The 25,477-nt window shown below is 44.9% G+C and overlaps 1 pseudogene; it reads left to right on the forward strand.

Annotated features, from left to right (window-relative positions):
• The first annotated feature begins 8,232 nt into the window (after window positions 1-8,232).
• On the forward strand, window positions 8,233-9,142 carry LOC138430903 (uracil-DNA glycosylase pseudogene; annotated as a pseudogene).
• The last annotated feature ends 16,335 nt before the right edge of the window (window positions 9,143-25,477 follow it).

A 25,477-nucleotide genomic window follows, 5' to 3' on the forward strand; every position in this document is an offset into this window, starting at 1 on the left:
CAATAGATGCTGGCAATTCGATCCGTAGTTCTTCTGCCTTTTCCAAATCCGAACATCTGGAAGTTCACAGTTCACGTATTGCTGAAGCCTGGCTTGGAGAATTTTGAGCATTACTTTACTAGCATGAGAGATGAGTGCAGTTGTGTGGTAGTTTGAGCATTCTTTGGCATTGCCTTTCTTTGGGATTGGAATGAAAACTGATCTTTTCCAGTCCTGTGGCCACTGCTGAGTTTTCCAACTTTGGTGGCATGTTGAGTGCAGCACTTTAACAGCACCATCTTTTAGGACTTGAACTAGCTCAGCTGGAATTCCATCACCTCCACTAGCTTTGTTTGTAGTGATACTTCCTAAGGCCACTTGACTTCACATTCCAGGATGTCTGGCTCTAGCTGAGCGATCACACCATCGTGATAATCTGGGTCGTGAAAAACTTTTTTGTACAGTTCGTCTGTGTATTCTTGCCACCTCTTCTTGCCATATCTTCTGCTTCTGTTAGGTCCATACCATTTCTGTCCTTTGTCGAGCCCATCTTTGCATGAAATGTTCCCTTGGTATCTCTAATTTTCTTGAAGAGATCTTCAGTCTTTCCCATTCTATTGTTTTCCTCAATTTCTTTGCATTCACCACTGAAGAAGGCTTTTTTATCTCTCCTAGCTATTCTTTGGAACTCTGTATTCAGATGGATATATCTTTTCTTTTCTCCTTTGCCTTTCACTTCTTTTCTTTTCTCAGCTATTTGTAAGGCCTCCTCAGACAACTATTTTGCCTTTTTGCATTTCTTTTTCTTGGGGATGGTCTTGATCACTGCCTCCTGTACAATGTCATGAACCTCCATCCATAGTTCTTCAGGTACTCTCTGTATCAGATCTAATCCCTTGAGTCTGTTTGTCTTGGCGGGACCTATTTATAACTCAGCTGACTTCTAGAGGTGTCAATCTAACAAAAGGACATTTTGTTTTGCTAAGCATTTGGGGATCTGAGTGAGTTGTTAAATTTGGAGAGAGCCAAAGTGCTATGCAAAATGAGAGGAGAATTTTCAGCAGTGGACGCAGAGAGGCTACAGAGAGGACACAGAGAAACACTTCAGTTTCACGATGTCATCATATGACAACTCCCTGGACTTCAGATAGAACTTCAGATGATCATGTGGCAAATAATTAGATAAAATCGGCAGATGCGTGGCACAAGTGAATGCCTTACAGAAACAAATAAAAAGGGTCTTCAGTTACCATCTTGATATGGAAGAACAGAAGCCCAGGGCAAAGGGCTTCATGATAAAACATTATCCCAGAATTCATGGGAGCTCCTTTAGCTGGTTTCAAACACTTGAAAGAAGAATTTTCAATGCAGTTTCACCTAGTTCTGAAGACAGGCCTCTACCTGACATCTGGAAAATACAGTTAGTTAAAACTGCACATAGACATGAGGATAAGTTACTAAACTGAAGGCCCTTGTGGAATTTTCCACAGGAAAGCAATAAGAGCCTCTTCTATCCAACTTTCACTCTCACCTGCAATTAAAGGAAGACAACAGAAGCCTTCAACCGAATAGTAGCTAGCAAACCCAGATAACATTAGAGAGAACATTTTTACAATATTGGCAATGTCTGAAATGTCATGGGATTAGTATCAAGGATAAACATGCGGGTTTTCCAAATCAATAAGAAAAAAAAAAAGAAAAGAAACATGAAATACAATAGAGAAATAGAACATTTATAGAAAGAGAAGCCTAAATGGTTAACAAGTACATAGAGATCCCCTAACTTACTAGCAATCAGAAATAGGAAAATCAACACCACTTTACACCCGCTAATTAGGTAAATAGAAATACCAAGTGTTAGTAAGAATATTAAAAGATGAGGGTTCATCTCCCGCTGAGAGTGTCAATTGGTCCATTCCATTCTTCCTATAGCCAATAACTCTACACATAATTCCATCCCTGGGAACACACCCTAAACTCTCACATGGATCTAGAGGTATGGTCATCTGAGCATCCCAGACTCTGCAGTTCAGGCTAGGGAAGACGAGAAGAATACTGCGTGGAGAGCTTCCTGCCAAAGAAATCACCGAAGCATCAGAAACACTGAGCCAAACCTGCATACAGAGACACGCATGAAATGAGACAGCACCAGAGCACGGATATGAACTACAAACACATGCAAGGGAACGCCATATTTACTTACATCAAGAACATTAGGCTGAGTGTCCACGTGGAAGGGATGAAGAGAGACAAAGCGAGAAAGCAGGAGAAGGGTCATGGCAGATTGATGATTTTCACCATCATGAAACAAAGAGGATGCTAGTCTCAAGCCCTCCACCTGAGGGACCCCTCCCCCCATCCCAAAGCGGCCAGGTTTTAATCCTCTCTTCCCTGAGTCACTCCCGTTATGGTATTTCCCATGTGAGGATGGGCATCAAATGATGAATCTTGGTGAGGCACACCGCTTAGAGCTTCAGAAGCCAGAAGTGAAAGCAGAGATAGTCTAGAGATGACTAGGGAAAGAAAAGAGAGAAGGGGTCAAGTCCTTGGTGTTAAATCACCTTCCAGCTGCCAAGACTATTTTCCAATGAACAACATCTGATGTGAAACTTAAAAAAAAAAAATGAGAAATGAGAGACAAGGCTCTGGTTAAATAGGTCTGTCCATTCAGCCACCCCAAATCCCCAAAGCAAATCTGTCTCTAAGGAGTCCCTAAATCTCCATCCAAGTTCTGGAAACCTCTGATCTAGAAACCCGTGCATTGATAAGCCAAGCTGGAGGGATGATTGGGAGCGGCAACTCCTCAACAGGAGGCAGTGGTCTTCAGAGAGATGGGCCTGGCCTGCGGGGAGCCTCCTGGGATGGGAACGGGAAGCCTGAGAGGAGTCCGCTGAGCCCACTGCCCCGGCTCTCTCCTTTAAAACCAGGTTCACACACCTCTCTCATTCTTATGAGTCTGGAATTTAATACTCTATTTGTTGTGCTACATAAGGAGATTAAGAAAATTTGCGCCAAATGACTTCCATCTCTTTTGAGTTCCTCTGATTTGGAGGGCTTGTGAACCAGGAACCAATCCATTTCAAATGGGGAATGACCCAAGGAAGCAGAAACATTTACCCTGCAGAAGGCCTGAGACTCATATCCGAGACATCTTCGGTGAAACAGAAAACCAGTTGGTTCCGTGTTGCTGCCGAAGAGCGCATCCGGAATGAATGGATGGAAATCATTCGGAAGTTCATATCAGCCCAGAAGAAGACAGGATGATGTCACAGTTGAACTGTCTAAAGTGGAAGTAGAGAAGATTCCATCACTCGAGGAGTTCAAGCCAAAACTACACTCTCATCTGAAAGTGAGGCAGCACAGACACCAGAGGTCCAAGCCAGTGACCCCTCAGACCTTGGCTTCAGCCCCAGGCCACATCGTGACCATGTCCTAGGGGCCGGCTCCCTGCACTTGCTGAGGTTTAGCTATCCCTAAAGCCATATTTTAGGTTCTCCAAAAGGAAACACGTGAGATGAGCCTCAGTTAGATGCGACTTCTGGTGCCACTTACTTTGAATATATAATCATCCCCTGCAAAAGCAGACGAGCCAGTAAAACAAAGTCTACCATCTGTCTCTCCACGTTTTCTTTTTCAACAATTATCTGACTAGCTCCGGAGAAAACCTCCTCAGGCTGATCTGAAACCATCAGCAGAGGGAATCATGTGCTAGAACCATAGAGCAAGTCTAAAGTGAGAAGAAAGACAGCAAATAAATCCTAGGATTGCCTTGCACACCAGGAACATGGTGTTGCCGGTGGCTCATCAGGACGCGCTGAGTGCCACAGTAGTTATTAAGCGTCTCCATGAGTCTTGATTTAATTGTCTCTGGCTGGGACTCTGCACACTGGTTGTCTGCCCAGGCACGAATGTATTTTGATCAAAATTAGTCTTAATCAGCTTGGCTTGAGTAACAACGTGGCCGAAAATCACGGCCAGCAGACAGCTTGAAAGGCTTCTCTGGCAATTCAGAGACTAGAGAAGAACAGAACTTTGAAAAAACACTTTGCAAGGAGTTGATCCCCCTCCTACTTCTCAGAAAACCATTTCTTACTCCAATCAGTGTTAGCAAAAGCCATGGTTGTCCCCTGCAGAAAGTACCCAGGGAATGAAAGGAGCGTGATGGACAGTCGGGAGGGAGGTCTGGACTGTCCTGAAGTCCTGTGGTTGGCGCCAGGCTTCTTCTGCCTGCTGCCTTGGGAGATTCAGAGCTAGGAAGATGCTTTACTCTGAATGTCTGTCAAAAGCAGGCAAGACTAGACTCTGAGCACTCCAAATCACTGTGGGTTACAAGCAAGACTAAAAATGTGCTGGCATGACATTTTTCCTCCAAATGGAGATCACGAGTCACATGTTTATAAGGATGGGTGACAACGAGTTTGTCACTAAAACGTTTCCATTGCAATCAGGTTCATCTTTCCCAGGAATTCCTTCATTTCACATCCAAGTGCCGGCTTTTTTCTCTCCAGAAATAAGACCACACTCTCTCCCTGAAAGCACGCACAAATACATCTCACATGGACAGGGGAACTAGGGCGGGAGGCAGGGGCAAGCAGCACCATGATCCAGCATGATCCCAAGCCTGGTGTCTACGGCACAGCAGTGTAAGTCCACTGGCCACTGACTCTGTGGACATGAGTCTGAGCAAGCTCCGGGAGACAGTGAAGGACAGGGGAGCCTGGCGGGCTACAGCCCATGGGGTCGCAAAGAGTCAGACACAGCTGAGCAACTGAACAACAATGACCCCAGACATTCAAAGAAAGTTTATTCTCAACTTGAACCCAAGCATCCCTGGGGCAGCTAAGGACATAGTCTCAGAAGTAGACAAAATTTTTATTTAAAGAAAGTTTTAATTTCTGGTTTCAATCCATAAGTAATTTTAAAATTCCCCCTAAAGCTAGTCTGGATCATCCAGATCAGCTCAAAACCAAATACTAGGTTTCAGTATTCATTTGCCCTCGTATTTGTAACATCTCTGATGTCAGATAATAATAACTTTAGTTGTGGCAACATAATTAGGACCAAAAAGGCAGCCGTACTATGGGAATGATGCAGTCACCACCAGACCCACAGCATCACGGCTCACTGGCCTATGAAGGGCTTGGCAGTGGTCAAGGACACCAATGCGGTAGGTGACCTGAGTCACCACAATCGAGGACAGAGTCCAGGCTCCCCAGATTCGGGGCATTGGAGAAGCATTAGAGAGGCATCTGGCACATAAACAGGTAAAGTTCTTAAAAGGAGATGCATCATAGTCAGAATTATATTTTTCCATTAATTATTAAAAGCAACGTGGTTGCTTTGTCAGCAAAGGGAGTGAAGATACTATGTGCAAGCTTCCCTCGAGGTGTCTTTACTCTACCCTGATGATGGACGGCTGGTGCTGTAAGTGAGGTGTATCTAAAACTGGGCAGGCTTTCTTGCCTGAGCCTAAAACACATTCCCTTAATTGCTGAGTGAAGACATGACGTGAAATGCATTCAGACTCTGATGGGTCCTGAGAAACCCTGCACTTGTCCCACTGAGGAGTCCAAAGCAAGAACAAAATCTGCAGTTAAGTTTGGGGCAATCAGAGCAGAGAGGACTTGGCCTCCCATTCTTGAATGAAGACAGTGAAGTCATCAAGACCCATAAAAGAAATGGACACATGTGGACGAGTTCCACAAGCCTCAAAGTAGCAAAGATGTGACAGGATAATTCTGTGAGGCTGAGAGAGGCCAGCCACAAAGTAGCTCAAGTTTAGATAATGCCACCAGAAAATTTGCCATAACCTGATAAAATAGAATCATCATGGACAGAGTGCATCTAAGGACCACACAGAACTCAGCTGAGAGAGAGACACAGATTGACTGGAAAGAGCTTGCAGTGTGGAATGAGGACCCTGCTGGACCTGTGTGGACCAACAAAGGGGCACTGGAGGCCTCAGTTGCCCCCTTGTGGACTGAGGGCAGTGCAGACCAGCTGCCCTCCCCCAACTCCCCAGGACATGACACCATGATGGAGTTATTCTCCAGTATCAGCAGGGTTGGAATTACCCAGAGTGCCTGCTAATGTACAGATTTATGGAGCCCTCCCCCGGGGTTCCTGATTCTGCAGGTCTGAGATGGGTAGTGAGATCCTGCATTTCTGACAGCTCCTCAGGTCATGCTGATGTAGTCTGGGGACCACACTTAGAAAGTCACTGCTGGGATGTAGCCAAGCCCCCTAAGTTACATGACACCCAGATCTAAGCGGAACTGCCCGCAGAAGAGAGCTCACGTAGGCATATACTTGTGGGAGGAAACTGACATTGCTCACACACCTGCACACGGGAACTAACACCTGGGTCGATCAAGGAGACACGGGCCAATAGCTTTCTTCGTCTCCACTGGGTTGTTTCCGCCTCCAGAAGGTGTCACTTCCTGTTCTATTGGGGCACTGAATAGAATTCTTAAATATACTCAGTAATAACATGTTACTGACTGATCTCTTCAACCCATAATGAAATCAAGGTCATCCGTGTTGGAACCCATGTCCAGAGTATTATAGACAGGATAGCAATGATTCTTTTAAAATACATTATATCAAGTCACCTTCCTGCTCAAAATCCCTGTGGCCCCCAGTGGCTCCCGGGTCACTCAAATACAGGCTACCTCTCCGTGGCCTGCAAGGCTCTCCAGGGCTCGGCCACCCAGCCCCGCTCCCCGTGCTCTCGGCCGGCGCCCCAGCTCATCCCCGCTGCACGGATGCACTGAGCAGCTCCTGTTTCTGGCAAGGCTGGGGGCCACCCGCAGCTCCGGACCTGCGTGCACATCCTCACCCACGCCCCGCCACTCCCTCCGGTCTCCGCTCAGACCTCACCTTCTCAGAGACGCATTCCTCTTCCCCGGTCCGATCCCTAGTCGGAGAAGATCCCACATGCCATGGGACCGCTAAGCCCGCGGGCCACAAGAGAAGCCACTTCAGCGAGAAGCTCGAGCACGCCAGCTCGAGAGCAGCGCCCGCTTGTGGCAATGAGAGGAAGCCCACACCAGCAGTGAAGACCCAGGGCAGCCAAAAATACATAAGTAAATGAAAATATATAGAGAGAGAAAAGAGCACTTTGTTTTTATGAAGTAAATGTGGTTTTGATCATAAAACCTAAAGGCACCGTGACAAAAATTAAATGCTAGCTCAATCTTTTGAATTTAAACACAAAAATCCAGAATAAAATCTCAGACACTGGACGTGAGCTTAGGGGACCAACCCTACCATGGGGACTGACTGGGTCCAGTCAGGAGGCCAAGGCACCCCCACAGGGTAGAGCCAACAAGACCTTACAACAGGGACAGCACAGGCCCTCCCCAAATCCAGAGGCTCAGCGCAGACCCCAGGCACCATGCAGGGCTGGGGTCACAGGGTCCCAGGGTCACAGGGTCCCCGCACCATGGGGCCTGCCTGCTGCTGGGCCAGAGTCCTTCCAGGAGCCTTCTCTATCTTTCCACTGGTGTGCGTGCTGAGTTGCTTCAGTCACGTCCAACTGTTTGTGGACTGCAGCCCACCAGGCTCCTCTGTCCATGGGATTCTCCAAGCAAGAATACTGGAGTGGGGTGCCATGCCCTCTCCCAGGGGATCTTCCTGACCCAGGGATCGAACCTGCGTCTCTTATGTCTCCTTGCATTGGCAGGCAGATTCTTTACCACTAGCACCACCTGGGAAGCCCTTTCTATTGATAGTTCTATATATTTAAGGCAGTGATACTTTGTTTTGTTTACAAATAGATTATCTGTCAAGAATGCTATCTTGTTATTACCCTTTGTCAATCTTCTTGTCTATTTTGCTTGCTTGTTCTTTCAGTTGAAATTATGTCAAATATCAATTATGGTAATAAAACAGGTGTTATTTCCCTATATCATCTTTTCACCAATAACATGGCATATTTTTAATTTTACTTAATTTTTTATTTAGTACCATATGTAGACTCTTTGCCTTCCTGTCAACTGCATTTACTTTTAATTTTATTGCACTGGGCAGAATTCCTAAATAATGATATGTAAATATATCTTTTTGTTCTTGGTTTTAATAAGAAATGCTTTACCATCAAGAGTAATAAGTATATTGCTTTAAAGAATAAAATGAGGAGATAGCCATTTGTTAAGAAAATAACTCAGGTACCAAACTCGAAAATGGGGGCCGCGGCCTGCTAGTGCCTGACCGGGATCAGCCCTGGGTCCCCAGGGCTATAAACCCCCACGCATGGGGGTCCTCTGCCTGGGGCCGTTGGGTTGGGCGCGGAAGCCGCGGGTGCCCTGGAGAGGCCCGCGGCAGCTGCTGAGCCTCCTCTGCGGGGACTACCTACAGGCCAGCCCCGCCAAGAAGCCCCGGGCCGGGCCGGAGGAGCCCGGCTCGCCGCCCTCGTCGCCGCTGAGCCCGGAGCAGGTGATCCGCATCCCGAGGAGCAAGGCGGCCGCGCTGCTCAGATTCGGGGCACGTAACGCGCCGGTGGGTTTTGGTGAGAGTTGGAAGAAGCACCTCAGCGGGGAGTTCGGGAAGCCGTACTTCATAAAGCTGATGGGATTTGTTGCAGAAGAAAGAAAACATTACCCTGTTTACCCTCCCCCTCACCGTCTTCACGTGGACCCAGATGCGTGACGCAAGAGATGTGAAGGTCGTCATCTTGGGACAGGATCCGTATCACGGGCCCGATCAAGCTCATGGGCCCTGCTTCAGTGTTCAGAGGCCCGTGCCGCCCCCGCCCAGTTGGGAAAACATTTACAGAGAGCTGTCTACAGACACAGATGGCTTTGCTCACCCTGGTCGTGGAGATTTATCCGGATGGGCCAAACAAGGTGTTCTGCGGCTCAACGCTGTCCTCACGGTCCGGGCGCATCAGGCCAATTCTCGTAAAGAGAGAGGTTGGGAGCAGTTCACCGATGCCGCTGTGTCGTGGCTCAATCAGAACGCCCACGGCCTTGTCTTCTTGCTCTGGGGCTCTTATGCTCAGAAGAAGGGCAGTGCCGTTGATAGGAAGACCACACGCCCCTCACCGCTGTCGTGAACAGGGGCTTCTTCGGATGCAGGCATTTCTCTAAAACCAACGAGCTGCTGCGTAAGTCCGGCAAAGAGCCCATCAACTGGAAGGACCTCTGACCTTGTGACCTGGATCCTGGGGGTGACATTGACCCTGGGGATTGAGCAGTTTTCTAGAAGCTGTGAAATAGAAGTATTGGTCGTTTATGAAGTCAAAGTAAGAAGAAAATCTCCCTCGTGATTCTCAAGCACCCTGCACAAGGGAACATGTTTCAGGCGGAGCAGCCATGAGCCAGGCTGCCTGGGAGGGGCGGCTTTATTCAGCTAGAGATAACTGGACCACACCAGCTGTGGCTCAGGCTTCCCGGAAGGGACCTGAGGTCGAGTGCTGACTCTTCCCCTTTGTTAGCACCTTCATGGTTAGAGCAGGGAGAGAAGCCCCTTCTGTTACAGCCAGCTGCTGCCTGTTTCTACTGATAGGTTAGACTTTAGATTTGGGGATGCTGACTGTGTTTATTTGGGAAGGGCCCCTTTGCCTACCCTAGCATTTCAGCCTGATCTGTGGTCTTTCATGGAGCCCTCAGGAAGACTGAGGATGGTTTGCCAGTTCCCAGAAATTAGGAGTTTATTTCCTGCCTGTAGTAGAGGTGAAAATTGCCAAGGAACCATCCTTGGTATGAACTTTCAGTGAATAGAAGCTGGGAAAAGCAAATTTGGTCTTATTTATACAGTAATTCTGGAGAAGGCAATGGCACCCCACTCCAGTACTCTTGCCTGGAAAATCCCATGGATGAAGGAGCCTGGTAGGCTGCAGTCCATGGGGTCGCTAAGAGTCAGACACGACTGAGCGACTTCACTTACACTTTTCACTTTCATGCATTGGAGAAGGAAATGGCAACTCACTCCAGTGTTCTTGCCTGGAGAATCTCAGGGATGGGGGAGCCTGGTGGGCTGCCGTCTATGGGGTCAAACAGAGTCGGACACGACTGAAGCGACTTAGCAGCAGCAGCAGCAGCATACAGTAATTTCTTCAGGTGTTTCTAAGGAGTAAGCTGTGGAGGTTGAACGTGAAGCAGAAAGCGTTAAGAGGAAAGGAATGCTTTCTTCCTGGGAGTTTTTGAGCCACCAGAGATTGCCAATGCTGTTTCTTCATTTAGAGGGGCGGGGGTTGGACTGAAATCACTTTAGGATTTTTCTTTTCTGTGACACTGGTGAATTTCGCTTTTTAAAAAAGATACGCAGCTATGTATATATATTTTTAATCCTCTTTTTTTTAAGAGACAGCCTTTATTAGGTGTGCACCTCCATCCCCAGATGGCACGGTTTTGCTGTAAGCTGGGTTTAAAGGGTTAACGCAGCTGGGTTTAAAGCTGCCTGAGTTTGATAATAAAAGACTGTTGAAGTTAAAAAAAAAAAAAAAGAAACACAACTCAAATATTGGAAATAAGGCATAAAGATGACTGCATGTCTTTTCAAAGCCACGTGGAAGCTTCACCACCACCCCAGGGGTCACCTCATTCTCCAGCAGCACGTACTTTGATTTTGTTTACTATTTAGCACTGATAAAGCCGAGACCCTGTGAGGTTATATAGTAACTTGTAGGCTTAGATCTACTGGAGAGGCGAATGATTTTTGTCTAAAACATAACCCCACAGGTCTCAGTGTTACTGCCTGGCAGGCATTAACCTCTTTTCCCTGGGAGGTAGCAAACTGGCTTCAGCAGCCCTTACCTGGCTGACACACACTCTGTGAACAGCCCCATCCTGCTTCTAGTCTCCTGACTTAGACAAATCGTTGACACAGACTCACTAAACATTTAGAGGAAAGTCATGTTTCTAACTTCTTAAAAAATTACACTGTTTACACATTCATAAATAATGACATATATCATATCCAATTACAATTGTGGTAAGGGTTATGAAAGAAATGGAGGTAGGGGAACTTATCTTGGACTGAGAGTTTCTGGAGGAAATGCTGTTTTAACCATGCCCTGGAGGCTGGCTGCACTTCCAGGAGACACGGGGGTGGGAAAGAGAGGCCACCAGCTGGTTCTTCCTAGGGTGATCTTCTGACTACATCCAAAGGTTCCCACAGTCACAGAGGAAGGTGACCAAAAATTACTCTCTACACTTGCTAGGCAGCTGCTGCTGCTGCTAAGTCACTTCAGTCATGTCTGACTCTGTGCAACCCCATGGACAGCAGCCCACCAGGCTCCCCCATCCCTAGGATTCTCCAGGCAAGAACACTGGAGTGGGTTGCCATTTCCTTCTTCAATGCATGAAAGTGAAAAGTGAAAGTGAAGTCGCTCAGTCGTGTCCGACTCTTAGCGACCCCATGGACCGCAGCCCACCAGGCTCCTCTGTCCATGGGATTTTCCAGGCAAGAATACTGGAGTGGGTTGTTGCCAGGCAGAGCTACCTCGTATTTCCACACCAATACAATTTTCAAAATAAACATAATAAACAATAGTTGTAATTATATCTAATGCTGACTCAGAATGTATCACAGTGCTCCAAGTCTGGTATTAAACACTTGAAGTGTGTTATCTTCAGTCCTTAGGACAATCCCACAAGGTGGTTACTATTATTATCTCCACTGTACAGATGAGCAAACTGAGTCCCCGAGAGGTGAAGTTATACGCCCAGGATACACACGAAGCCTGTCTGACATCAGACCTGAGCAGCTTTGCTGTCCCACCTCTCCCAAGGATATATCCCTTCAAGCTTGTGCTCCTTTATAGTGGGGAAGGAGTACGTGATTCTCATGTTCTAGCACCATGGCAAGGAAGGAACAGGCAGGTGAAGCATATGAAGGGCCCAGGAACTCAGTGTTTTCTTTGCTGGCCCAGCTGATTTCTGAAGCTTCCTGCTGCACTGATCTGGGAGTAAAAAGCAGGGTTTGCTAAGAGTGGCTTTTCAACAAGCAGAGCGTCTTGTTGAAAACCTGTTTACCCTATGCCTCTGCTTTTATTCCCCAACACAGCCCCCACTGCTGTTTCTCTTGTCTGTAAGCCCTGAGCTCTTGTCCAGAAGCTTTTAGCCCAACTGGGTAGGCAAAAAGCCTCCTCCGCCATTCACCTGACAACCAGCTTTGAGTTTCTGTTAAGTGTTTGCCTGACTGCTTAGTAAAGGATTGAGAGTCCATTGTGAACCGAGTCCATCTGCCTTGATCGCGCGTAAGCTTTCCAGAGTTTGCCGCTTGGTTTTTGTTCCTTTTCTTTCTCCATTGGTTCTTTCTGCTTTTAAGCTGAGAATTATATAAAAATGTAATTTTCCTGTCATCTTCCTTTATCTTATATTCAAGGAGAATACATGTGTCTTTTGTGTATATTTTCCAAGTGACCCAGAGGTATATTAAATGCTGTCCTGGGTCCCTGCGGCTTGGAATCTAATACCAGTCATGGCCCTTAGTGACTTCTAAAAAATCTTGGATAGCCCACAACAAAATCACAAAATCTCAGAACTAAAGGCCCCTTAGAGATCATCTAGCCCCATGTCTATATTTTGTGCAGTGGAAAAGAAAGACTGGTAAGGTTCCTGCGGCAAGACCTCCCCTGCGTACATAATATTTACTCTGGATTATATGTTTTGCCTTCCCAAGTGTACACTCTTTGAGAACAAAGACCTCTGAAAAACATTTTTAATATATCATCTGTAACACGTGACATATTGATCCTGATAGAGAGAAGAGAGTAGCATTCTCTCCACTTTAAAGATGAACAAATTGAGGTCCAGAGAGAATACCTTTTCCAAGATCACATTTCCAGCTAGGAAATGGCATATGTGAAATTCAGACCAACCCATTCTGAATCAAAGCCGTTCTCTTACCCCATGATAATGTCCCAAACCCTGGTGACTCAGACAGTAAAGAATCTTCCTGCAATGCATGAGAGCCAGGTTCAATCCCTGGTTTGAGACGATCCCCTGAAGAAGGAAATGACACACCACACCAGTATTCTTGCCTGTAGAATCCCATGGACAGAGGAGCCTGGCAGGCTACAGTTCATGGGGTCACAAAAGAGTTGGACGTGACTGAATGACTTAGAGAATGCATATTACCTTGCATTAATGATGAAAAATAAATGAGATAAAATCAACAATATTTTTAAAATATTGAGTACCTCATAGATGCCAGGCACCATTCAAAACATTGAGGCTAAAGCCAGGAACAAAACAAAGATCTCTGTTCTTATTCCTAAAGGCAAAAATAGTCAATGAGAGGATAAATGGGTGAAATTCGCAGTATGTCAAATGAAGGAGAGCACTAGGAAGAAAATGAGCTCAGGAAACGGGAAGGGCTGCGCCCAGGGTTAGAGGACAGAGCATGACTTTAGATATGATGACCTGGGTCAGCCTCATCAAGAAACTGACCCTTGAGTGAAGATCTGAGAGGTGAGAGAAGAAGGTGGATGAACATCTAGGGAGAGCCATCCAGAAAACAGAAATGGGAAGTGGAAAGGCCCCAAAGTGAGAGCATGCTGAAAGGTCCAAAGAACAAGAAGGCCAGCGAGGTGGACGCAGAGTGAGCCGGGAGAGGGGATGACGCCATGAGGGTGCAGAAGTCACAGGAGAGCACGGTGGCCGGCCGGTGCAGAGCAGGCGGCGCTTCCACAGGACGCGTGCTGCTGGAGGGCTTTGTGCAGAGGGATGTTGTGGTTTGACTTATGTTTTTGTTTTAAATTCTATTTTATTTATTTGGCTATGTTGGGTCTTAGTTGTAGCATGTGGGGTTGAAGTCACTGACCAGGGATGGAACCCGAGCCCTCTGCACTGGGAATATAGAGTTTTAGCCACTGGACCACCAGGGAAGTCCTTATGTGTTAAAGGCTCGCTCTGGTTGCTGTTCTGAGATGAGACTACAGGGAGGAAAGGAAAGAAGCAGGGCGATGTGTCAGGAGACTATTACGAGAGAGAGAGGCTGGCGGCTTGGGCCAGGATAATAGCAGGGCATGGAAGGGAGAAAGTGGCCAAATTTTAGATAGATCCTATTTTATTAAGGAAATTTTCGAACACTGTGAAAGCAGGGAGAGTGATACAGAAAACTCCCATAAATCCATCACTCAGATTCAGCAACTTTCTAGATTTTGCCACCTTTTCTTCGGAGAAGGCAATGTTGACCCACTCCACTACTCTTGCCTGGAGAATCCCAGGAACAGCAGAGCCTGGTGGGCTGCCATCTCTGGGGTCGCACAGAGTCGGACACGACTGAAGCGACTTAGCAGCATCAGCAGCAACATCATACTCAACAGTGAAAAGCTGAAAGCAAGATCAGGAAAAAGACAAGGCTGCCCATTCTCACGGTTTTACTCAACAGCCCAGTCTCACCACTTTTATTCAACAGAGTACTGGAAATCCAAGCCACAGCAATCAGACAAGAAGAGGCAGTAAAACAAATTCAAACTGCAGAGGAAGTAAAAATGTCACTGTTAGGAGATGATTTGATAGTATACATAGAAAATCCAGAATATTCTAGTAAAAAAAACTACTAGAACTCATCGATAACTTTGGTAAAATTGCAAGATACAAAATTAATGTACAAAATTTGTTGTGCTTCTATACGCTAACAATGAACTATCAGAAAGAGAGAGAAAGGAAATAATCTTATTCACAATAATATCAAAAAGAACAAAATAAGATAAATCTAACCAAGGAGGTAACAATCTGTTCCTAGAAAACTAAAAGATACTAATGAAAGAAATTGAAGATGACACAAACAGCCAGTAAGATATAGCATGTTCATGGATTGGAGGATATTATTATGATAACTATACTAGTCAAGGAAATCTACAGATTCAATGCAATTCCTATCAAAATACCCATGGCATTCTTCACAGAACCAGAACAAACAATTCTAAAATTTGTATGGAAAACTAAAAGACCCCAAATAATCAAAACAATTTTGAGAAAGAACAGAGCTGGAGGTATCATGCTCCCTGATTTCAGGCTATACTACAAAGCTATAGCAATCAAAACAGTACATTACTGGCACAAAAAGGGATGCAGAGATCATTGAATAGACAGCCCAGAAATAAATGCATGTGCTTATGGACAACTAATCTATGACAAAGGAGGAAGAATATACAGTGGGAACAGACAGCCTCTTCAATAAGTGGTGTTGGGAAAACCAGGCAGCTACATACAAAAGAAAAAACTAGACTACTCTCTCACACTACGCACAAAAATAAACTCAGATGGATTAAAAACTTAAACATAAGACCTGAAACCATAAAACTCCCAGAAGAAAAGAAGCAGTAAAGATCTTTGACATCAGTCTCAGTAATATTTGGGGGGATATGTATCTTCAGGCAAAGAAAACAAAAGCAAATAAACAAATGGGACTATTTCAAACTTAAAAACTCTTGCACAGTGAAGGAAACTATCAACAAAGAGTCACCTAATGAATGGGAGAAGACACTTGCAAACCATATATCCAATACAGAGTTCATCTCCAAAATACACACGAACTCATAGAATTCAACATTAAAAAAATCCAGTTTAAAAGTAGGCAGATGATCTGAGTGGATATTTTTCCAAAGAAGACATGCAGGTAGCCAATAAGCACATGAAAAGATTCTCAAAATCACTAATCATCAGGAAAATGCAAACCAAAACCACAATGGAATATCACCTCGCATTTGTCAGAATGGGCTGTCATCAAAAAGACAACAAATAAATGTTGGCAAGGATATGGAGAAAACACTCATGCACTGTTGGTGGAAATGTAAACCGATGCAGCCACAGTGGAAAACAGTATGGAGATTTCTCAAGAAATTTAAAACACAACTAATATTGACCCAGCAATTCTACTTTTGGATATTTACCCAAAGAAAATAAAAACAGTAATTAGAAAAGACGCACTCCAACAGTCGTTGCAGCATTATTTACCAAAGCCACAACATGGAAGCAATCAGTATACAAAGAAAATGTGGCATACACATATACAATAGAATATTCAGTTCAGTTCAGTTCAGTCACTCAGTCGTGTCTGACTCTTTGCAACCCCATGAATCGCAGCACACCAGGCCTCCTGTCCATCACCAACTCCCAGAGTTCACTCAAACTCACGTCCATTGAGTCAGTGATGCCATCCAGCCATCTCATCCTCTGTCATCCCCTTCTCCTTCTGCCCCCAATCCCTCCCAGCATCAGAGTCTTTTTCAATGAGTCAATTCTTCGCATGAGGTGGCCAAAGTACTGGAGCTTCAGCTTTAGCATCATCCCTTCCAATGAACACTCAGGACTGATCTCCTTCAGAATGGACTGGTTGGATCTCCTTGCAGTCCAAGGGACTCTCAAGAGTCTTCTCCAACACCACAGTTCAAAAGCATCAATTCTCCGGTGCTCAGCCTTCTTCACAGTCCAACTCTCACATCCATACATGACCACTGGAAAAACCATAGCCTTGACTAGATGGACCTTTGTTGGCAAAGTAATGTCTCTGCTTTTGAATATGCTATCTAGGTTGGTCATAACCCTTCTTCCAAGGAGTAAGCGTCTTTTAATTTCATGGCTGCAGTCACCATCTGCAATGATTTTGGAGCCCAGAAAAATAAAGTCTGACACTGTTTCCACTGTTTCCCCATCTATTTGCCATGAAGTGATGGGACCGGATGCTATGATCTTAGTTTTCTGAAAGTTGAGTTTTAAGCCAACTTTTTCACTCTCCACTTTCACTTTCATCAAATTACTCAGCCATAAGAAACAATGAAATCTTGCCATTTGCAACTATATGGATGGACCTAGAGGGTAATATGCTGAGTAAAACAAGTCAGACAAAAAGATAAATACTGTGTGATTTTGCTTATATAGAGAATCTAAAAAATAACTGGACAGCTACATGCACAAGAATGAAACTGGACTGAAACAAGTGAACGAACAAAACAGAAACAGGGTCATAGACTCAGAGAACAAACAAGAGTTTACAGGAAGGAGGGAGAAGGACAAAGAAGGAAATAGTAAGGGCGACCAACAGGCACAAGCCTGCAGTCACAAAGTAAATCCACCACAAGTATGAACTGCACAGAGCAGGGAATAATATCAATAACTAGGTGTGATTAGACATCACGATGCTCACTTTGGCAATCTACAGAAATATCAAAAGACTAAGTTATGTAACAGGAAATAACATATAGTGTTGTGGTTCAGTTACACTTTAAAAACAAACACACAACCAAACTTATGGAAAAAAGAGATCAGATATGTGGTTACCAGAGGCAGGGGTGAGGGAGAGGGGACTGTCAGTTCATAAGATAAATAAGATAAAGACAGTTCATAACAAACTGTCAGTTATAAGATACATAAGTACTAGGGACGTGATGTACAACGTGATAGATACAACTAACACAGCTCCATTTTATGTATGACAGAGCAAATCATAAGAGTTCTCAACACAAGGAAGAAATTGTTTTTACTTCTTTCATTTTGTATTTACATGGAATGATGGATGGATTTCACTAAACTTACCGTGGTCATCATTTCATGATGTATATAAGTTGAATCATTACACTATACACCTTAAACTTACACAGTACTTTATGTCAAGTAGATCTCAATAAAATTGGAATAAAAATGAACATCTCTTACATAAATATAATTATCATATCTATAGCATCACCCACTCAATGGATGTGAGTTTGAGCAAGCTCCAGCAGATGGTGAAGGACGGGGAAGCCTAGCGTGCTGCAGTCCATGGGATCGTAAAGAGTCGGACGTGACTGAGCAACAACGATAAAATCATAAATAACTCAGTAACTCTCAGACCATAATCTAATTTTCCCAGTTGTCTTAGCAGTTCTGTCCCACATAGCAGTTCTGTCAAGGGTTCCAAATCTCAAATACGTCCATCCGCTCCCCTGTAGTGTCACGAATTTGTTCCCGTTTCAGCCATATTTGTTGTAATTGAAGGCAACTCTAGAAGGTAGGTTGGTTAGATTCAGTTTCCTGATTTTCATCACGAATATTTCACAGATGAACTGTATTTCCTAAAGCGTTACAGCAGGAGGTGCCCAAAGCCTGGTGGCCCCATGTACAGCTAATTCAGAGAGCGACCATCCCCATGCCCATGGTTAGTAAGGAGTAAAGGCATTTAAAGCCGTGCAAACTGACCTCGATGTCCAGACTCTAGTCACTGCAGCTCTGCTCCCACTTTGAGCTTATGAAGGGGTAGAGACACCTGGATTGTCAGCGAGCCTTGGCATCTAACCTTCGCATCTACACTTTTCAACATAGAAACACTTAGGGAACTCTCTGGACCAAGATTCCTGTCTGCACAATGGTTACAAAAATGACTCATCTTGGAACAATGAGCAAACAGTCATTCATTGTTGAACTATGGACTATGAAGAACTGATTCAGTAAGAGTCCACTTAATTTAAGATGAGCTTTAACTAGTCTATATTTTCCTGTGCAAAATCAATGTTCGGTTCGTTTCAGTTCAGTTGCTCAGTCATGTCTGACTCTTTGAGACCCCATGGACTGCAGCATGCCAAAAATTGATTTAAATCAATTTTATATCTCTGTTATTAATATTCTATACTAAATCTCTTTGAATATAGATATGGGAATCTTCAGGGAAATTATTTTGCTTTTCCTGAGGTCAAATGGAAGTAGGAATAAAGGTCTCACTAAAATTATTTTGTCTCCAAGAAAATATTCCAGAATTTATAGGATTCCCAGTGTGGCTTCAAATCATGCTCAATCAGTCCCACACCTAGAGGAAGCCCACCCTACAGAAAGCTGGGCACATTTGAGGAAGAAAAAATTTCTCTGACATAAAAGCAAACTCCAGATGTGCACAGCAGGTTGAGAAATTGTGAGTTAAAAGTTTGAATATTGTGGAGTCAGTTATCTTTAGAAAAACACTTAGATGGAAGGCCGTAACTGTAACTTCTCGTAACAGAATTAAGCTGAGCCAAACAGAAACCCAAGCATCTGACAGTGGGTCTAAGTCTGCATTATTTCCTTTATTTCTTTCCCAACTTCTGCTTATCCAGTATAAAATGAGCAGCTATAAAATAAATCTTAAAAGTAAAATTTAAAAAAGGTTAGTTTTTCATGGTCCTCAGGATGGAACACAGAAATGTGTGGGCTGGTTCTGGCCCAAGTACAATTGCGAAATGGGTTTACTAATCCCTAAATCTTACTTTTGTCTGCCCATATAATTTTGCTTTATTAATAGATGTTGTCTTAACCTGGGTTATCCCAGAGGCAGACTCCAAGCCAAGGATTTGTGTGTATGTTATTTATTAAGGATATTCTCTCAGGAGAAACATGTAAGAAAGTGGGGGAAAAAAAGCTGCCCACAATCTCACAAAACTGGGAAGATTAAACACTGGAATTCATGACTATTGAGTAAACATCCCCAGATTTAATTAGGACCTTTAAAGGATTACATCCTAAAAGTAAAACTGAACTTAAATGGATGAGGCCTTTACAAACACTGAAATCCAACCTCATGATGGAAAGCAACGTACCCCATTTTAACTATCTGGCAAAAACTGGGGAGAAAAAACCTTTTGACAAAGATATCATCATTCAAGCAGCTATAATTCTTCATACATAATGCCTGAGAATTAATCAAAATTTTAATGTATGCCAATAGACTAGCCCAAGAGAAAAAAATAGATAATAGAAACAGGCCAACAGATGACCCAGATATCAGTTATCAGACATGGGCTCTAAAATAAAAACAAAGTAGGAGACATCTGTTCTGCTCCATCCATCCTTGAATCCTGCATTCCAAAGAAATGCTTTAAACACTTTCAACTCTAATATTGACTTCCACTTTCTCACATGACGTGCTCATGTTGCTATCTCTGAATTCATACATTTCAGTTATTACTGATTGACCTCCTATTATAATTGATATGATGGTAGCTTTCTTTGCACTTTCCTGTCTTACAAATCTCTCTCACATACCTCATTGTTTCCCCTCTTCTTATAGAATACAGTTACAACCAATATATAGTTAAGCCAACATTCAGGGTTCATTTCATTAAGGTTTTATGAATACTGATTTCCACTGAGCCAATTACTGTACAACAGTTCCTTTCATGTACAAGTCACAGTTTTCCAGCAGTTAATAATTGACTCATTTTTACCTAACATTGATTCTGATAGGTAGTGAAAGTCGCTCAGTTGCGTCCAACTCTTTGCAACCCCATGGACTGTACAGTCTGTGGAATTCTCCAGGCCAGAATACTGGAGTGGGTAGCCTTTCCCTTCTCCAGGTGATCTTCCCAACCCAGGGATTGAACCCAGGTCTCCCACATTGCAGGTGGATTCTTTACCAGCTGAGCCATAAGGGAAGCCCTCTGATAGGTCAGAACTATACAAAAAAGATCTTAATGACCCAGATACCCATGATGGTGTGGTCACTAACCTAGAGCCAGACATCTTGGAGTGCAAAATCAAATGGGCCTTAGGAAGCATCACTACAAACAAAGTTAGTGGAGGTGATGGAATCTCAGCTGAGCTATTTCAAATCCTAAAAGATGATGCTGTGAAAGTGCTGCACTCAATATGCCAGCAAATTTGGAAAACTCAGCAAAGGCCACAGGACTGGAAAAGGTCAGTTTTCATTTCAATCCCAAAGATTGAATCCGGACTGGTTGAAGCACAAGCTGGAACCAAAACTGCCAGGAGAAATACCAATAATAACCTCAGAGATGCGGATGACACCACCCTGATGGCAGAAAGCAAAAGGGAACTACAGAGCCTCTTGATGAAGGTGAAAGAGGAGAGTGAAAAACCTGGCTTAAAATTCAACACTCAAAAACCTAAGATCATGGCATTCAGTCCCATCACTTCATGGCAAATAGATGGGGAAACAATGGAAACAGTGACAGACTTTATTTTGGGGGGCTCCAAAAGCACTGCAGATGGTGACTGCAGCCATGAAATTAAGAGACACTTGCTCCTTGGAAGAAAAGCTATGACCAACCTGCTGCTGCTGCTGCTGCTGCTAAGTCGCTTCAGTTGTGTTCGACTCTGTGCAACCCCATAGATGGCAGCCCACCAGGCTCCCCCGTCCCTGGGCTTCTCCAGGCAAGAACACTAGAGTGGGTTGCCATTTCCTTCTGCAATGCATGAAAGTGAAAAGTGAAAGTGAAGTTGCTCAGTCATGTCCGACTCCCAGACAGCATATTAAAAAGCAGAGACATTACTTTCCGACAAAGGTCCATCTAGTCAAAGCTATGGTTTTTCCAGTAGTCATGTATGGATGTGAGAGCTGGACCATAAAGAAAGCTGAGCACCAAAGAATGGATGCTTTTGAGCTGTGGTGTTGGAAAAGACTCTTGAGAGTCCCTTGGACTGCAAGGAAATAGGAACCCACTCCAGTATTCTTGCCTGGAGAATCCCATGGACAGAAGAGCCTGGTGGGCTACAATCCACAGGGTTGCAAAGAGTCGTACACGACTGAGTGACTTCACTTTCACTTTCACTTTCACTTTCACTTTGGACTGCAAGGAAATCAAACCAGTCAATTTTAAATCAACCCTGAATATTCACTGAAGGGACTGATGCTGAAGCTGAAGCTCCAATACTTTGGCCACCTGATGTGAAGAACTGATTCACTGGAAAAGATCCTGATCCTGGGAAAGATGGAAGGCAGGAGGAGAAGGGGACGACCGAGGACGAGATGGCTGTATGGCATCACTGATTCACTGGATGTGAGTTCGAGCAAGCTCTGGGAGACAAAGGACATTGAAGCCTGGCGTCCTACAGTCATGGAGTCGCAAAGAGTCGGTCAAGACTGAGCAACTAAACAACAACAACAAATCGCTGGTTCTCCCTCAAGCACCCAATTTTTCAAAGCCTCTATCAATACTATTCTCAACATAGTTAAGATGCATATGGCTAACCATCAGTTCTATTTTATTTGCTCTAGAAAATTCCTGTCTAAAGTCTTCCATATCCCCCTGTTCAAAGTGTGCTGATTGATTTCTAAGACCACTGATAGCTATCACCTCACAACCTCATAAATTATAAAACTAGAAAATCCTTTATTTATCTCTTATACTGATCCCCGCATTTCCCGGATCCACGTGTTGGTCTACACCCTTGTTTTGGCATACCTCCCAAGAAACTCCACATTAGAAATAAAATGCCTAAGAGTCTGCATGTTCTGGGCCCCTCTCAGCCCGGGCCCCTCATGACAGCACCTGCTGTCACCAGGCAGGCCCCCAAACACTGCGGTTCTATCTATCTGTCCATGTGGGCACTTGGCAGAGTTTACACAGGACAGGCCAATGGCCAGTGTCCACCTTTGCTGCAGGGACCTCCCCTACAATCACCACGTCTGTTTCATGTTAATTCACCTCAGAGGAGTCACCATCACCTCCCCCAGTATCACACAGGATTCTAGTTTTATCTTGGGCTACTTGAGTAATACAGCCCAGATTCCATCTCCGAATAATGGAACCGAACACCTCCCTACCTCGGGGCAATGGACCACATCCTCAAATGAAGGCTCCTTGTTTCCAGCAGACTGACAGGTTACCCAAACTTCATGTGCTGACATTCCAGACGCAGTGGAATTCTCCAGTTGCCTAGAACATCTGCAATGACTGAGATTTGGGACAAAGTTTGAGCCTTTCAAACACTGTGCAACTTAACAGAGACAGTAAAGCTTTGGAGACAACAGCTATGCAACTGTCTTTGGAGACAATCATTTACCAGCTGGGCAATCTAGGGCAAATTACTTAACCTCCCTGAACCTAGATTTCCTATCTATAAAACATGAATGATAACAGTGCCTACCTCACAGGGTTTTTATGAGGACTAAGTAAGCTATTATTTTATTTGATGTCTGGATTTTACCTGTGACATGTTCTCAGGGCCACAAATGCCTTCCCCTCTTTCCTGTCGAGAGGCGAAGTACATGTCCTCTCCTTTGAGTCTGAGAGGACTTGTGATCACTTTGACAAGCAGAGTGCAATGGAAGTGCTCTTGGTGGCTAGGTCAGGAAAGGCCATACAGGTTCTGCCTGGCTCTCTTGGGACCCTGGCTCTTGGAGAAGTCAGCCCCCATGTAGGGAGTCTGACTAATCCAGCTCAGCACGATGGAGCATCCACAGAAAGATGCTTCAGGGAATCAGCCCCGCAAAGCCCCCAGCAGACAGCCAGCAAACTGTTCACTGTGTGAGGGAGCCCGCATGGCCACCCAGCCTAGGAAAGCCTTCGGATGACAAGCGTCTGACTGCAACCCACACAAGAGCCACCCCACTGGCCCCTTCCAGACTCCTGAGCCACAGGCAGGGGTGAAGTGAAACAGCTTATGGGCTGGCGTGCTATGCAGGTTACGACACAGCAACAGCCACCAGGAAAGTGAGCAGCAGGCAGCAGCAGTGACACCAATACTGGTGCCGCCCTCGGTCCCTGAAGCCCTGGCATCGTGCCTCCCGCTCTCCCCCGCGTGAAGGCCCTGGGGTGTCCCGGTTCAACCCTCGGGCTGCACTGAAGAGTCGTGCCTCTTCAGAGCCTGGTTTCTTTCCATTCTCTGCTAGATTGCCTGTCTAACTTCTATCAAGAAAGTCTGAATAAACTTTAGATAAACACTTAAAATTATTTCCTGGAAGCTCAGCAAACTGAACATGTGAATCCTCCTAGGCTGCGCAATTGAAAACAAGTTATATAATTTCTGTTCTCGGCGGAAAGGGCTGTGTGAGACGCAGAACCCTGGGACTGCTGCCTGTCGTCTGGAATCACATTTTAAAGAAATAGATGAAGTGCACAGAAACGTGAATGATGAAGCAGTAGGAACAGAAATTAAAGAGCAGTGGGGACGACAGGCCCTGTTTCTGTCTTTCTCTGAGAATTCCTGACGACTTAGCTTAGGGGTTTATTTCCTGGGGAGTGGGTTATTTTTAACGCCATTGACTGTGATGCCTCCATGACACCTATTATTGCCAAATGCCTGCAACGTACTTCTCAGACCTCAACACCACTGCAGGGTCAAGGTTCCAATGTGCCTGCTATCCCTTCAGCTATTTCAAATGTTCCATCAGCTATCTCAGTTATTTCTGGAATTCCTTCTTCGATGAGGAAGTTATTTTCTTTAAGAACTGTTATTTTTTAAACTTGGCTTTTTTTCTTCCTTGCTGCTTTCTTCACTACCAACACTTTCCAGTCCATCCATTTAGGATGGTATCATCTGGGACGGCATTACAATCTTCGTGAAGATGGATAATAAACAGAGATGAGATCTCAATGTACAAATACCATATTTATGGCCATGTCTCATCCTCCTGCTCCACATGCTCAGGATGTCTTGTGGCACATTTAAGGAACACTTGGTAATGTGCAAGATTTGCTAATGTAAGATCTGAAATCTTCATGGCAATCGCTATTCTTTTAAAAACTCAAGGAAATACTTGGAAAATTCAACTGTTGGCGCTGTGTGTTCTGATGTCTACACTTGACTAAACAGAACAGAGAGTCTTAACCACTGAACCAGCAGTGAAGTCCCTTTTGACACTCTGGAACCCCAAAGACCGCCGTGAACGGTAGGCCATGAGCTACCTGTGGAGTGGGCTCCAGATCCCAGGTGGGCTCCAGAACCGGAAGTTTCTGCCAGCAGCAGCTTGATCCACCTGCTGTTCAAATCACACTCAGAGCAACTCTCTCTTGAGACCCATTCCAGCCCACCAACCAAGGCCTTCGAAAGCTCTGAAATGGCTGCTGGCAGAGCTGCCAAGAGCACACGTCAGAACCATTTCTTGACCGCAGGGGACACGTTCTCCTGCCAGCCGACCGAGCGCTGCACTCCCGGGGCAGGCAGGTCTGTTGGCGCCCCCACCTCTTTCCCGGGCGGGGGTCCCCGGGGCCTCCCCACAGTGGAGGGTTCTTAGGTGACTTAGAGACTGTCTGCCCACACATGGAAACAAACCCCACCCTAAACGCCTCTTTAAAGAACAGGCATCTGGCCTAGTTTCTAAACCGCTAGAGACCCTTGACAAATCTTTCAGTTCAGTTCAGTCGCTCAGTCGTGTCCCACTCTTTGAGACCCCATGAATCGAGGCATGCCAGGCCTCCCTATCCAGCACCAACTCCCGGAGTTCACTCAGACTAGCATCTGTCAAGTCAGTGATGCCATCCAGCCATCTCGTCCTCGGTCGTCCCCTTCTCCTCCTGCCCCCAATCCCTCCCAGCATCAAAGTCTTTTCCAAAGAGTCAACTCTTCGCATGAGGTGGCCAAAGTACTGGAGTTTCAGCTTTAGCATCATTCCCTCCAAAGAAATCCCAGGGCTGATCTCCTTCAGAATGGACTGGTTGGATCTCCTTGCAGTCAAAGGGACTCTCAAGAGTCTTCTCGAACACCACAGTTCAAAAGCATCAATTCTTCCACACTCAGCCTTCTTCACAGTCCAACTCTCACATCCACACATGACTACTGGAAAAATCATAGCCTTGACTAGATGGACCTTAGTAGGCAAAGTAATGTCTCTGCTTTTGAATATACTTTCTAGGTTG

The sequence above is a fragment of the Ovis canadensis genome, chromosome 26 (assembly GCF_042477335.2).
Source record: "Ovis canadensis isolate MfBH-ARS-UI-01 breed Bighorn chromosome 26, ARS-UI_OviCan_v2, whole genome shotgun sequence".
NCBI classification, from domain to species: Eukaryota; Metazoa; Chordata; class Mammalia; order Artiodactyla; family Bovidae; genus Ovis; species Ovis canadensis.